Genomic DNA, 16,233 nt, shown 5'->3' with positions numbered 1-16,233 from the left:
AGATTCAGGAAAATATACACATTTCCTGCAAACAGACACATGTTTTTTTTCTGCTTTCATCTTCTGTTCATCATCTCACAACCCCTCAGAGTCCCGTCAGGATCCGTTAACAAGGTTCTGAGCCAGAACTACAACAAGAACCTGTGATATATCCAGTCTTCATAGAGGTTTAATGTTCAGTTTCTATTTAAGATGGGTGTTAAATCAACTTAATGGTCATTTGGTGCTGTTTTTACTGTATTCATCAGCCTCACTAATGTCAATAAACTGAGTTACAGTAGAAGACACTGATCCTGTGGAATCAGAGCGAAGAGGTAATCTATAGCTCCATCTGGTGTCTGGTTCTGGTGGTGCAGGTACTGATACTTTAAAGATTTTAATGACTGACCTTTGACTGAATGCAGCTCTGTCACCTCTTCGGGGTCGTTTCTGGGCTTCGAAGCGCCTCCTGGGTGAGAGATGACAGAGACGTAATCAGATTTAAACTAGTACTGAAAATGACTAAAATCTTGCCATTGCACTTAAGTCTAATTGAATGTATTATCTTTATGTTTTAATGGTTTTTAATTATCCATTGTGATTAGTTTTATTACTCTGTCTTGTGTTTTTTGTGTTGAGGCACTTTGTAACGCTGGTTTTGATTACAGGTTAGATATAAATAAACGTGTTATTATTGTTGTAGGTCAGAGCAGCCGCAGCAACTACAGTCAACAAAAGTAAGGAGGTGCCGACGGAGAGAAACTCCCCAGACTCCCTCTGAAAACTGCTCACTTTTGATTGTTGTTGAGTCAGAAGAAACTTTATGAATTTTATGAAACGCTCGCTTTGACAAATTCTTCATTAAATGGACCTTCTTGTAAATTCGGCCTATATTTGAGTTCAATTAATTTCTTTTTAGTTTAAAAACTGACGCGTTTATTTGCATATTGAGCAGGAGTGTGCAGTGTTTTCCAGCACACCTACGTCCCGTGTCCATGTTTCGGTTGATGACCGCCTACATTTCCTAGATTACGTCAGTCGTGACCCGGATGGAATTAGTTGTAACTGGTGTAACTGGTGTGGGTGCAGCGTCACAGTAATCACCTGGTTTATATTCCAGTTCTTCTATTTATTCTCATGTGTAACTTAAAAATAAATAACAGTTCTGCGTGTGTGTGTGTAAGAATAGAGGTGTAGCATCGTGCAAATGCAGTGTTTGGATATTAATTGAAAATTAATTTGATTTGTTTTCATATTGGATTTTATATCAATGCCACCTGTAGACGTGGAGGTTTGCTATCCACTAGTTTAAGTTTATTTCACAAATGTACAGAAACTAATAAGTGATTATGAAACCGGCTCAGTTTAAAGGCTCACTGTGTAGCTTTTGGGGAAGACATTTTAAAAAGAACAGAAAGAGAAGTGATGAAAGAAGATCGTGACGAGACTGAAGAAACAAACTGTCGTCAGAAAAAAAGCCCATGATTATAAGAAGCCACGTTTCTTGCTTCAGAAAGCAACATCTTGAGAAAATTAATCCAATATATCTATTGCCTACCTACCTTACATACCTGAGTTTAAAGTTCATTTTCGCCAAAGCATACACATAGTGGCAGCTTCAACCCTGACGGGCCTCTTGTACGACTGGAAATTTCGGTGTTATTAAAGTTAATGTTTTTACTCAGTATGACTCTGAGTTCTTGGTATGTAAGCTTCATTCATTCTCAGCTCATGTTTGGACTGAAATACTGGGAGCTGAATCTTTATTTAATAATTAAAAATCGACATGGACGTTTTGGGGCGAGCCGCCCTTCTTCAGATTGTTTTCTTGTGATCACAGGTAATCAGTTCCTCCCAGCAGAGGGAGCCACGTCCTTATTTAAGCATCTCTTAGTAAAGCTACTGTTCCCATTCCCGCCTCTCTTCCTCAGCTGTGGTCACAGGGATATTATTTTTACTTCCCTTCAGACAAATAACTGAAGAAGTGCAGCTCAACCAGTTACTCTACCTAATTGTATCTAAATTTTCAGGACTTTGTGGCAGTATTCATTGGTTTATTTCTGCCACAAAGTAGTTTTATGTATTTTAGAAGTGCAACATTTTGAATTTTAATCACTGAAGTCCGTGTGTGATTATTTATTGGTGAGTAGTCAACTGAGCAGCTGCCTTACAGAATGCTAAGTTTAACATTTTGATCAATTCTCGACTTTAGAATATCTTCTAGTAAAAATCCAAACGAAAATGTTGACCTATTCTTTTAAAAGTTAAAATTATTAATGGTAATCGTGGAAAATCAAGACCAACAAACAAACATCCAGGATGATTTCTGCCCGAGTTTGAATCAGAGTATATGAGTGCACATTGATTGTAATGTATGTGACGTGTGCGTCCATCAAGCTGTCTTCTTTTTATCAGTTAATGTCCACGTCTGTTGGAGTCCATCTTTACCTTTCACCTTCAGGTAGGCCAGCATTCCCGCCAGAGCCAGAACCAGCACCGCGATCACCAGGCCGAGGATCCACCAATAAGACGGCGCCTCTGAAGTGCTTCGCTGAACTGCACACAGGTAAAAAAAAAAATGTAAATACAGGGGTTCTTGAATATGTTCACAATAAGTGCAGTTTTAACCTAATCGTCCCAGATGTTTGTGTCTTTTTCAATTTGCTGAATTTTCGTTATTATTGTGATTCTGCGTATGTGTGTTTTCAATCGCACTAGCTGCTTATTTTCCACCGTCTCGAAACATCCATTAATATTTTGTCCGGACACGAAGAACAAGTACGCATCTAGTACGCAACAAAACCAAAGCAAAACAACTTGGATGAAAGAAAACCAGGCTCAATAGGTATCACAGTAAGATAGAAAAACAGTAAATCATTAACAACATATTTATTTTTTTGACAAACAATTCTCTCTTGTTTAAAAAAAACTAAAAACTCTCCACTACTTCATGATTGTGTGATACCTATTAAGCCTATTTTTCATTCAGATTAAAGAAATCTGCAAGCTACATCGGAAATGGTTCAGTTTGTTATATATTTTATTTTTTGAGACCTTCTCCGTGTCCAGCGTGAAGATTTGTTTTACAATATTGTAAAAGGAACATTTAAGTTGTTTCCAGTGAAACAAGACGACACGTTTGGCTCTGAGAAATTGTGAAAATCCTTTTTGTGGTCTCAAAATGTTTATTGTTTTAATTTGATTCGTGTTGGGCAACAACTATTTAAATGGATGCATATTGCAAATCATCCTTTGGGTTTCTTGGATGTTCAGGACAATTTTTAATCATTTATGACATCTGTTGATATTTATTCTGTGTTCATATCCAGGTTTTCTATCTTTGTGTGATACCTATTGAGCCTGTTTTTCATTGGGCTCCAGAAACGTGCAGGTTACAGCTTGTATTGGCTGGTTTGTTGCATATTAGTCAGGTTTTAGTCCTCACATGGGGTTTTGAACCTGTTACTCCAGTGAACCAGTTTGCACACAGGCCTCTTTGGTTCATGTTGTGTTTGTGACCTCACCGTCAGGATCGTCGATGGTGACACCAGTGCGCTCGGTGTGAGTGTTGTACGGCATGGAGAACACACAGGTGTAGCTGCCCGTGTGCTCCTTGTGCTTGGGATCCATCAGTCGCAGAGAGCCGTCTCCAAACGGGACCCTGAAGCCGTCCAGCTCCACGTGGTTTTCCCACGGCGGCGAGGAGACGCCTTTGCCCGACTGGCTGTCGTAGGTGAGGATGTGAGAGGGGTCCTCGCCGTTGGAGAAGGTCCAGTGGAGGAAGGGGTTGTTCAGGTAAGGAGGGGCATAGCAGGGGATGGTCAGATCTCTCCCTTGAGTTCCTTTTATTTCTACCAGAGAGTAACAGCAAAGGTTTGGGTTGAGAGGCACAACAATCAGAGGTAGAGATTCCCTAGTCAAAATCACATGAATACTCTTGATAGAAACCTAACATTTGTAGGATAAATACGGTGTGTACCTCTCTCCCTGAGCGAGGCAGTCCAGGCCGGACCGCCGTAGGAAGTCGTGACTTTGCAGATGTAGATGAGGTCAGGTTGTCCGCTCAGCCTCTTGAGGCGGCTGTCAGCCGAGTACAGCCCCTGTTTGTCGGGCAGCATGCGCGTGACCGGTCTCAGGTCCTCTAAAGTGGGCGGTTCGGTCGCCCAGGTTACACGAGGAGCCGGGAAGACATTGCGGACGGTGCACTTCATCTCCTCGTAGCCGCTCAGCCTGGACAGCTCCAGAGACAGGCCTCGGATGGGCGCTACACACACACACACACGAAGACACACACAGCATGCTTAAATGTTTCCCAGCAGCCCTGATGATGGACTCTAAATGCCACAGCCCAATATAGCCTGACAGTGGGTGATATCATTCTTATGCAGATAACATTCAAGCACTGTCAACACAACAAAACACTGCCACAAAAAGAAATACTCTCTTAAAAACATCACTTTTCTTGACTGATCTAAAAGAACCTTAACGTCACTCTCACCACAGAGTCTCCCAGGGGAGAAAAAAATATTGGCCTGGAAATCCGTGTGCAAAAAAGGCTTGAAGTCATTTAGAAGTAATTATGCACCTGGCAGTCAGAATAAAAGGAGGGAATTATTGCACAAGGCTGTAGCCACGCTGGTGCCTCTGTCAGACTGGTGAGCTAAATGCTAACATGCTAGTTAGCATTAAACAAAGTGTACGTTTGCTATACATGATGTTCTTGTCAGCAGATCATTTAAAAAATGTTTCATATTAAACCAATCCTTGTAATAGACCCGTCAGTCCACCATTGTTGTGTTTGTCCTCCATGATAGACATTCAACGTCTGGATACTCTTTCAAAATAAGGGCACCAAAAGTACTTAGTTAGGTTTAGGAAAAATATCATGGTTTGACTGAGAATAACTACTTCCTTAAGTCAGCTCACCCAAAAATGTAATTTCAGTCATCGTCTCCTTCCTCCATGTTGATTTAAAGTCAGTGAAACAGCGTTGCAGCTTTCTCGTAAACCCTCAGCAACGCCCTCCCTACCTGGACTTTCTGGTACTTTATACTGTTGTTGAGTGACGACTTTGTGTTTCTAACAAAGCTGCTGTTCGCTGGCTGTTTGCTGTCGTATTAAACTGCACCTGCTCATAAGACGGTTAAACATGGGTGTTGCCAAATTAACCGCGTCTAAATTCTCAAGGATCATAACTTTGATACTGAGACAAGAAACTGAGACGACCTCAAACTGCGGGTTGCAGAGAGTTAATAAACAACTTGTTTTGCTCTGTAATGATTGTTATGTTAAACCCTTCTCAGTAAGTATGAAACAAGCACAACACCTTTTCTCTTTCTGATGAATCTATAAAACCTCTGCACCAACATGTTGATGACATCACTTGTAGGGAAGCTTAAAACCGTTTTTTCATGACGGCGTTCTCACCCGCCTAAACAAACCGGTTCTGAACTGTGATCAGATTCTGTGAGGTGTGACCGCATCCCAAACTCACCTTCCACCTTCACGATGACCTTTGCGTTGTGTTCACCGGTCGAGGTTTTCACATGACACCGATACGTCCCTCGGTCCTTTAACCCGCAACTCCGGAGGATCAGCGTGGCGTTTCCGTGGGATATCAGGTGTGGGAAAATGGATGCGCGGCCAGCGACCTTCTCGTGCTCGAAGTGCTCTTCGCTGCTGTCTTCATCATCATCATGATCATCATCATCATGATCATCATCATCATCGCTGTCGTCGCTGTCGTCGTGGTTGTCCTTGGTTACCTTGGTGTCATGCTTGAACTTGTACACCAGCTCATCCTGCCTGAACCACTCGACGGTCTCCTTGCTGTCCGGCTTGAAGCTGCAGGGGAGAACGCACTCCTCGGAGACGGAGCACGTCACAGCCACATCTGAAACATTACATTCAAACTGGTAAGACTGGAGAAAGAGCAAGATACATTTCGAAAGTGTCCATCCTCAAAAAAACAAAGAACTACACCACTGCTCCATAGCGCTCGCTGGCCAGCTGAGAAATGTTTTTGCGGCAAGTTTGCTACACTCAACAAGCTCTCTTTGTTGTTGAATAAACACACAAATAATCAACTTACCTCAGTCCAAAAAGGCTACCAGGCCTGACAGATACGGCTCACTGCTGTCGCTGTGTGCTTTGTGCTAACATTAGCTGCTTAACGAGGCTGTTGCTGCTCTGTTCTTTGTCTCAGGGGCTGTGTGCTTTGTGCTAACATTAGCTGCTGAACGAGGATGTTGCTGCTCTGTTCTTTGTCTCAGGGGCTGTGTGCTTTGTGCTAACATTAGCTGCTGAACGAGGATGTTGCTGCTCTGTTCTTTGTCTCAGGGGCTGTGTGCTTTGTACTAACATTAGCCACAGTACAAGGCTGTTGCTGCTCTGTCCTTTGTCTCAGGGGCTGTGTGCTTTGTGCTAACATTAGCCACTGAACGAGGCTGTTGCTGCTCTGTTCTTTGTCTCAGGGGCTCTGTGCTTTGTGCTAACATTAGCCACTGAACGAGGATGTTGCTGCTCTGTTCTTTGTCTCAGGGGCTGTGTGCTTTGTGCTAACATTAGCCACTGAACGAGGATGTTGCTGCTCTGTTCTTTGTCTCAGGGGCTGTGTGCTTTGTGCTAACATTAGCCACTGAACGAGGATGTTGCTGCTCTGTCCTTTGTCTCAGGGGCTGTGTGCTTTGTGCTAACATTAGCCACTGAACGAGGATGTTGCTGCTCTGTCCTTTGTCTCAGTGGCTGTGTGCTTTGTGCTAACATTAGCCACTGAACGAGGATGTTGCTGCTCTGTTCTTTGTCTCAGGGGACTGTGTGCTTTGTGCTCAGTGCATATTTGTCATCACTAACTATATCCAACTACTTCAAGTCTCCTGCAAGTGTAACACCTAACATTATCGTAATTAGCACTATTGCATTAACAAAATATTCTCTGGTTGTGTTTTTTTGGGGCAAGCGAGCTCACAGCTGTGTCTCTGAGCTAGGAGGAGCAGACAGGCTGGGTGTAAGGATGGCGGATTGCCCCTCCACAGGCACTGAGCTTGGATTACTTGTTTATTTCAAGGCGGATTTTGCTTCCGGCTGCTCGTGGAGGGGCAGTTGGCCCTTCAGACACCCAGCCTGTCTGCTCTCTAGAGCCCAGAGACACTTTAAGAAGAGCAGCAGCAGGTTGATCAACCAAAACGGTCAACATGTAGGGAGGAGTTTGTAAACCAGCCCTGTAGTTAGGTTCACGCTGTGCTGTACACAGAAACTATTTGGTGAGCATCAAACTCTTTTTGTTATTCACAGATTTCAGTCAACAGTACAGGAAACTATCAGATATCAGTATCATTCAGCGGATTGTGTTGTTCGGTTGTTTCCTTCAGATGGTTCAGATTACAGTCTGCTAGGTTGAAACCTCCAACGAAATGTTCCAACGACTCTGTTCTCACCTGGTCGAACAAACCAAAGGAGGAAACAGTGATTCAGGCTCATGTTTTATTCACGTTTAGTCTCGTTCTCGTTTAATCTGAAACAGTTTAATCTGAAACAGGAATGTGTTTTTTTTCATCTGACATCTAAGAATTATTCACCCTCAACTTTCCTTTATTGCCACACATGCAGGGTGGAGGTGGGTTATTAATCTCAGCAGTGACTAATAGATTGCAGTGGCATTTACTCAGATATTTCACAAAAAAGAGGAAGTCAGAGCCCTTCTTGGGAAAAACAAGTTGGCAAAACACCAACGTAAACGCTCGAGTCTTCACACGCCTCATTGTGACATTGTGAGAAGCAGCCAGGCCGTCTGATTGAAATCAGATCGGAGTGACGTGAACCACAGCGCGGCTACATTTAGTTTTGTATTTCAGCCGCTCAGTGTTGGATTACAGCAGACTGGAGAGCGGAGGCACCTCTGATTGTTGAGCTGCCTGAGGCTGAAATAATCTCACTGGTGAATACAAATTTCTGTCAGTGCAGCCTGAAGGAGTGCCAATATGCACATCACAAAATTAAATCGAAATGTCCTGTTTTGTCATTAATTCTTGACCATATGTTAAAGGAACAGTTCACCCAAAAATCTAAACCCACTGATCATCTCCTGCCCTCACGCTGATATAAAGTCAGCTAAAGTCTCGTAGTCCGCAAAACATTTCTGCAGCGTCGCAGTGAAACAGAGTTGCAGGATTCTGCTAAACAACTGAAGCAGCTGGTAAAGAAACATAAAATGGCTTCATTCAGCTCGTCTGAAGAGATCCAAGCTTCCTGAAGCCTCGAGAGTGATTTGAAAAGATGTTATTTACAGCTTTGAAGCTTTCTATCAGGATGCAGGAAGGAGACGATGACTGAATGTTTTATCGTTTGGTGAAGTGTTCCTTTAAGATTGTTTAACGTATTGAATCAGGTTAATGTTTCACTCTCTGCCGGCCACCTTGAAGAAAGCGTGTTTGCTCAGCAGATTAAAACACAAGATTTTCATCAAGGGCACAAAATGCCACATAACTGTGTGACGGGGGGTCGATGGCAGCCGGCAGCCAGGCAGGTAAACCGGTCGAGAGCTGCGCTGCGTGGTGCAGGTGTGAGTCAGAGGTGTGAGTCATGATTCTGCTGCTGATTAAGCTTTGATTTACAGGAAGAGCGAGAATCAGAGGAAGAGCTGTGAGCGTGAGCTGGCAGCCGCCGTCAAAACATGTTCAGACCGCAGAGGAGGGGCTGAGACGACCCTGCGTGGATGTGTTTGAGAAGTAACGGCAAACAAAAGCTCAAATTAGAAGAAAAAAAGATAATCCGACAGTTTTTTGGCACCAAATCAAAGCTCGGATTCTCGTCGTGGCTCAAATGTCTTTCAGCAGTCGTCCTGATGGAACCTCTCAGTGGGGGACGGACAGCTGAATGTACATATTTAGCATGTGGGTCAATCCATGTCAGCTCACGAGGGCCTTCCAGTTCATGTCACGGATTCTCTCCGATGAATTCATGTTGCAATTTATAATCTTTGAGTTTATATCCATTTGCATATAAAAGTTAAGCAGGTTTTTCAGCTCTGGAGCTATATTTAACAAGATCTGTGTCACTCGGCACCAAATAACTTCTGGATGTCACACAGAACCAAACTCTGGCTGCAGAAGAGGGAAAACTAGACGAGAAATTAACTGTTGGCACGTTTCTTTAGTGTCTCTTTGGATGTTCAGGACAAATTACAGCCCAGTCCAGTGAAAAATATGTGATTGCTGAGGCTTCAGATACACAGACAAGGAATCACTAAAATGCTGAAATGAAGTGCAGTACAAGGTCTCCTGAATTTAATAGTTTCCACGTGAATCCATGACATGAACCGGGAACAGATTTCGGGTGAGTTGGCGTTGGAGTGACCTATATAAAATGTTCAGCTCGTCCCGGATCTCCGAGTTAAATGTTACCTTGACGCTCAGGAATGATGGTCAGAGCTACTAAATCAAAACCAGACGCACGTTTCTTTCAAGCTCAGCTGTGTCACAGCTTCCTCTCTTGCTGTGGTGGCAGAATATTTCCATCCTGAGCTCATACCTGACGTCAGGATTCAGGAGAGAAGTTTGAATAAGGCCTCTGACTAATTCGGGACAGTTCACTGTTGCTAAAAGAAAAAAAATCTTGCAACTGTAAAAAGCACAGATTGTTGTGTTTTCTGAGGATCAGGTTCTGTAAGGAAACCCTGCAGTTCTTTTTAATCCCTGTGAATGTTGCAGGTCGGTTTTGGCTGCAGGACAAAGAGGCGTTTGTGTCTCACCTGGCGTTTTGTCCTGCGTGGCGAGGCTGATCCAGAGCAGCAAACAGGCCCAGGTGTGTATCGCTGACATGGTTTCCTTTCAGCTCGGGCACGTACGACTCAGACGGACACACGGGAACACACGTAGACGCGTCTTCACTCCATGCTTCTCTCACTCTTTTTTTTTTCGGCCACTTCTTCCTCTTTCCGGTTTCAGGTTTTCCCTCGGATCTCTCTGGGTGGTTCGGCATCAGACACACAAGGAAAATGGGGAGAGAAAAAGCATAATTAGAGGCACATTCCTCATGGAAATGGACACAGTCAGGAGGATGTACAGTGTGAAACGTGACAGAACATGTGCTGCCTTCTGGGGAGGACTCAGGTTTGATCTGCTGAGGATTTGACTGTCTTCAGGCTGAAATCTGCCATCTGATGAGCCAGAAAACTAAAATAAAAGTGAGATTTACAGTCGGAGCCTCGCAGCCTTTCATCCACCACCAACTCTGAATAACTATAAGCCTTCTTCTTCTCCTTCTCCGTCATTCCTCTCTGTCATTTCACCAGCTTATCCTCCTCTGTATCTCTTCAGAGGATTGATAAGTGAAGAGGTTGTGTCTGTTGTTCGTGCACGTTGACACCCTCTCACGTTATCTCCACGCTTTCCTAACCTCCCAAAACAAACACAGGTGAACTTGGTACCGTGCATCAAAGAGCAGGAGGAAATGAGGAAGTGAGGAGTGCTGCTGCTCATAAATCCGTCAGTCTTCAAGGTGACGGAAATCTGCTTTTACCGGAGCTGAAGCATGCAGTCAGGGGAGAAAGTGTGTTTAATGAATGAGTGTGTCACATTGTAAGAGTCCTCGAGTGTTTACATTCGCTCCTTCCTGCATTAAAGCCGCAGACAATCCCTCTCTTTCAGAGTTATACAGTGCAGAAGAAGCACATTATGTCACTTTTACTGCAGCTGGCGGGAGAAGAAGTGAAGCACTTGGCTTTTTTCCCAAATGATTCCTCATGATGACAAAGCAGACGAGCAGCAACGGATGAAGTTTTTCTCAGAAGTTTTTTGGTCAGAAGTTGTTGAATATTTCACAAATTCACTGCAGGAAAAAGACTCCCGAACACTGTCCACCTCACTTTCAATTAAGTTAAATGTCAACAGCTTTTCTGTGTTTTTATCAACAGATAAATGACAAATGATGAATTGATAATTCCCCTAAAATACATTCAGACTAAAGGAACGAGCATGTTTTGAAAACGTGCGGAGGAGAAAGTCTTCGTAGGTTCTTCTTCAGTCTCTGATCGTTGTCAAGTTGTTTCACTGCAGCATTTTATAATAATTATGTTTATTGAACAAACTATCAGCTAGAAGTAACTTGTGAGATTATATACTGCGTTGCCTCTGAATCACACATTAACAAGTTATAATCAGATTATATTAAATGTACAATACGGTTTATTTTTGAACCAGTTCATCCTGATTAAGGGTCTTTTTTCATCCCCTGAACTCAACTTAAATTCAGTGTTAATGCAATTTTCATGCAAAGTAAATAAACTCTTTATTCTTTTATGCTAAGAAACAAAGTGTAGTGTCGCATTATACAATCTCAGGAAAAAACAAGGGATTAGAAAACAAAATAAAGCTTGTTTCTTTATCATGTCCGTATCAGGATTTACAGTTTGACCCCGTCAGTTCCAGATTATCTTAAACTCAGAGCGCTTCACATTTAAATAAAAACACGTGCAAGACACTGCGCTCACTTTTTAACTAAATCTGAAACTCATAGTGCCTCAGATGTAACTGTGCACAGCTGCAAGTAACATGTACAGAAGAATGTGTTTACTTGTGCATCTCTGTGACTACAAACAGGCGTGTTAGTGTCTCGTATCTGCAGAGAGTTTCTGATTTTCTCTCTTTGTTGCTGCTCGGGACGCTTTACCAACCCAACATGTGTCTATGTGACGTCCTGGGAATGAGACTCAACAATCAACTGTCTTTGTGGTGCGTTCAGGAACAGCTGGGACAAATCCTACTGATTCTACCTTTAACTTTAATAGTCTTTGAATTCTATTAATATGACGTGAGCTTCAGTTAGCTTTGAGCACAAATGTCCTTCAGAGGGAGACTTTTTACTCTGATACTCTGAGTACATGTCAGAGCCTGTAATCTATTACTTTACTGGAGTAAAGAAGCTGAATCAGTACAATTATCCGAACTCCTACTGGAGGAAATGACGTGTGGACTCTGATATCGAGGCTTCAGTGATGTTTTTGATTTAGTCAGATTTAGATTCTGTCCAACTTCTGCAGGTCAGGAAGCTGAAGTACATTTTCCAGCAGATCAGTCAACTTTTCTATTGTTACCAACAACTTTATAATCAAGAAACAAGTGACTAATTTGCCTTTTCTAACAGTTTAATTCCTTAATTGCTCACTGAGGCAATACTCTGAGTACTTTATTACTTTAGGAAACAATCTGTGGATTCAATAACAATCTGTCCATGAAAAGTTTAATTCATCCTTAAACTGTTTTAGTATTTATCTTTGTGTCATTTAAGTTCCAACATTAGTGGCATTTTATCCGAATTAAAGGTCTTTTTCTCTCCACCTGAGTTTAAATGAAGCCACGTCAGTCTTCATGCATTCATTCATATTTATAAAAACAAAGTGTGTGAGGAAACAGAAGAGAACTGCAGCATTCACTCTCTGACCTCATGTGCACTCTGAGCTTATCTCAAACCGCTTTCATCACAAACCACAGAGCTTTTAAGTGTGTGTGTGTGTGTGTAGATTAGCTGATTACTTTAATGAATGAAATCTTCACTTTGAGACAACCATCATCATCATCATCTCTCTAGACATCAAACTAAAATAACTTCACAGGTATTAAAAGTTTTAGTTTGTACTCACAGACTCTCCTGGACATCAGTGGTAAAACCTCCTCTGACAACCTGAGTAAGTCAAACATTTTATAGTCCTGTGATAATCACACAGAGCTGCTACAGTCACAGAGCTGGAATCAGAGCCATGTGTGTGTGTGTGACGGTGACGTGCCGGGAAATCAGAGTGAAGGCTGAAGGGAAGAAACTCACAGTGAGTCAGCTGCAGCTCCGGATCAGAAGAAATCCAGAAGTGAGGAGGAGGAGGAAGGAGCACGAGAGCCGGCTGCCTCCTGAGACCGAGTGTCAGCCTGACTGGATCAACAGGTTATTTAGAGAATAGGAACCACACACCACACACACACACACACACACACACACACACACACACACACACACACACTCACACACTCACACACTCACACTCACACACATTCACAAGGTACTGCAGGGAGGGTAAGGTCGCTCCACACGCACACACACACCCTCTTGGATGGGTGGAGTTTGGTTTGTGATTGGCAAAGTCTCACAAACACACACACACACACACACACACACACACACACACAGAGGACCCTCCATAGGAGTCGAAGCCGTCAAATGTCAGCGGGGTTTGCTTTCAAAGAGCAGAGCTGTTTTAGTGCGTGCTGTGTACCGTGAGCTATGCGGCTCATGTGAGGACGCTTCACACCTGCTGACAGCAAACATTGTTCAGAAGCAGCTTGTCTTCACACGCAGCAGAAGAAAGCGGCCAACGTCTTCAGTCATCTTTGATTCATCGTTAAGTCAGAGTTCAGTCTGGTGCCGTGGAAAAGAAAAGTAAAACACAGATGCTGAACGGGGGGGAAGTACACTGTTCTCTTTCCAGGGAAGCATTTACGTTCATACCTGGAAGTTGAACCCACGGAAACTTTTCAGCTTCCCCTCCTCTGAGCGTTTCCTTCTGATGCTAGAATCTGAATTTGATCTAAGTGCTCTGAAAAGTCAGAGAAAAATATCCGGTTGTATAAATAAGTTGGACCTGAGCGTCTCCATCGAGTGAACATCGTCTGTTTTACTTACAGTTTCTATCTCTTCACCTCCTCCATCAGCAGGCTCTTTTCTTTTCAAAGTTATTCTAGTTGTTCCAGCTTTAACTGGAGAAAACGACGTCTCTTCCTGTTTCGGTTGCACAATAGTCAAAAGAATCAAAGTCAAAAAAGTCATAAAACCTTTGACTGGTGGTGAATGAAGAGAGGAGAATAAAGTATTGATCTTGTTTGAATTGTGTCACGAATCACACACATGATGTTCGTCATCAGACTAATGAAACATCAGACTGCGTAGATACGTTCTTATAAAGTGTCGTCAGTGACGTCGTAGCAGCTCACAGAACTGAACCAGAACCGGCTCTCCTTTCACAGAACTGCAGTCGTCAATATGAGCAGATTTATTCTGGTGTTCGTCTTGTTTACGACCGTTTCTGAGCCCAGTCGGCTCCATGTTGGTGTTAATGAGACGATGTAGTTCACTGAACGCTTGAACTTTAATTACAACAAACTTGGACTTAATTGATTATCTAAGATTATCTTTTGATTTGAGTGAAAACGTGTGTAATCATGACACAATTCAAACGAAACATTGTTGATTTTATGACTTTGATTAATTGTAATTCGTCCTTCTTTTGTGCAGGAAGTTATCCAGCCTGGTTGCAAACTGAGCCGCTGAGTGAAAGCAACGTTTACATGTCATATTTCTTCAGAATCAGAAGTTAAAGTTGTGATATCGGAGAGGCGGCGTTTGCAGGTGTGTTGTTTTTGGACCTCGCTGCTTCCTGGAGATCCTGTGAAATGTGTGACGTTTAATTTCCTTTATTCCTCCATTTCATTGTCCGTGTTATCGCTCTTTTCTTTGTTTGTCCACTTCATGTCCATTAACTCCCAACGTCAGCAGAGATCAGGACAAACATTACTTTAATGTCGCGTGTGAACCAGCGACTCTGAACACGTCAGTGACTGTATGCTGGTGATAATTGCTGGGAAAGTCCTCACCAACACCCAGTGTACATCTTTGGTATTACAGCATTCAGAGATGGTTACAGACTTAACAGATATTTATTCACATGAACAACTTCCAGATCATTACTTTAAAGCAATAATCGCTGTCTGTGGTCAGTTTAATGGCGTCATAGTGGCAGGATGGCGACCAGGGCGGGACAGGAGCTGCTCTCTCTCTTCAACCTTTGCTTCTTATTATCACGCCACCATTATGAAGATAAGACTGAAACAGTAATCAGTAGCTGCATTCCTAATAATCAAATGATCAACTTACAACCTTGACCTACGTAGAACACCAAGGAAACATTATTGTGACTTGGAAATTGTCAAATTTCTGACCATTTGAAGTCCGATACGAGCATCTGGACTGAGATGCATCTGTAGAAATCTGATTTAAGTCCAATTCCAAAACTCCACGACATGTTTATTTATTAGATTTCCTGAAATCCATCTGGATACAGTCAGGATATTACCCTCCCGAAAAAAATATAACAGCACTCGAAGCAGCTGAGAGTCTTTTTCTTGCTGACCTCCAGTTTCAGCCATCACGATCAATGTTGGACTTTTAAACGTAGCTCATTACTTTACAACATTACTGCCATTAAATAATAACTTGTTACGTAACAAAAGAAACAATACAACACAGGCTCTTATAGCCGAGTATGTGATGTTTAGAAATTCAGCTCATGGACCCGTAAACTGACGTAGAAACCATAAAAGCACAAAATTACACTAATTTCCTTCTCGGTAACGGTTCTAGCAGAACTTGAAGCTCGCCGTTCCTGTTTCGGAGCTGTTGGAACCACCGGTATCTTCCTCCACCTCGGTCATGTTGTGTTCATCCTAAAGACGCTTCCTCATATATGAAGCAGATCTCTTCACAGCTGACGAGCGTTTATCCTCCAGGCACAACTTACATTTCATCGTGATGTTGTTCCTGTCCTTATCGCCCAAAAAATTAAAGTAATGGGAATATTTACACCAAGTTAACGCCGTCCTCTCTGCCGTAGCGCTACGTAGAATTAGCTCCCTACGTATGCGCACTGACACAACTGCAGGTTTACCTTCAGCAGCCGCCTGCAGAGAGAAACAGGAACAAAGACTATGCTTGTACACGTTACATTTCTTGTTACAATAGAAACACTGGTCACGATATCAGATTTTCCACCACACGATTATAACAAAAAGATCGATTACTATCAACTACTTTGCGAAAAGGCAACCAGGTGAATCTCATGAACAAAAGATGCACAAAAGGTGGACGATGTCTTCCGGAGGTGTAAACTGAGGAGTGCTGGATCAGACCCGGCTCGCTCCACTCCAGCACAGATTAAACGTCGGCCGATATTGACGACCTTTTGTTGTTTTAAGCTGCTTCCAAACCGTGATTTATTTTCTCGCACAAAAGCCTCTCTCTCTCCACACACACACACACACACACAGGGTGGAGGTGTGCGCTCACCTCATATAATCACACCAGGTGCCTGTTTTTTCATTGTCCCACTGAGAAAATCCTGATTACTGATGGGTTTGTGTGTGTGTGTGTGTGTGTGTGTGTGTGTGTGTGTGCCTGTTTGTAGGTTGGTGAAAGATTGCTGTGGCTGTAGATAAG

Source organism: Sparus aurata, chromosome 19 (genome assembly GCF_900880675.1).
Source record: "Sparus aurata chromosome 19, fSpaAur1.1, whole genome shotgun sequence".
Taxonomy (NCBI): domain Eukaryota; kingdom Metazoa; phylum Chordata; class Actinopteri; order Spariformes; family Sparidae; genus Sparus; species Sparus aurata.
Note: the sequence above shows the minus strand (reverse complement) of the source record.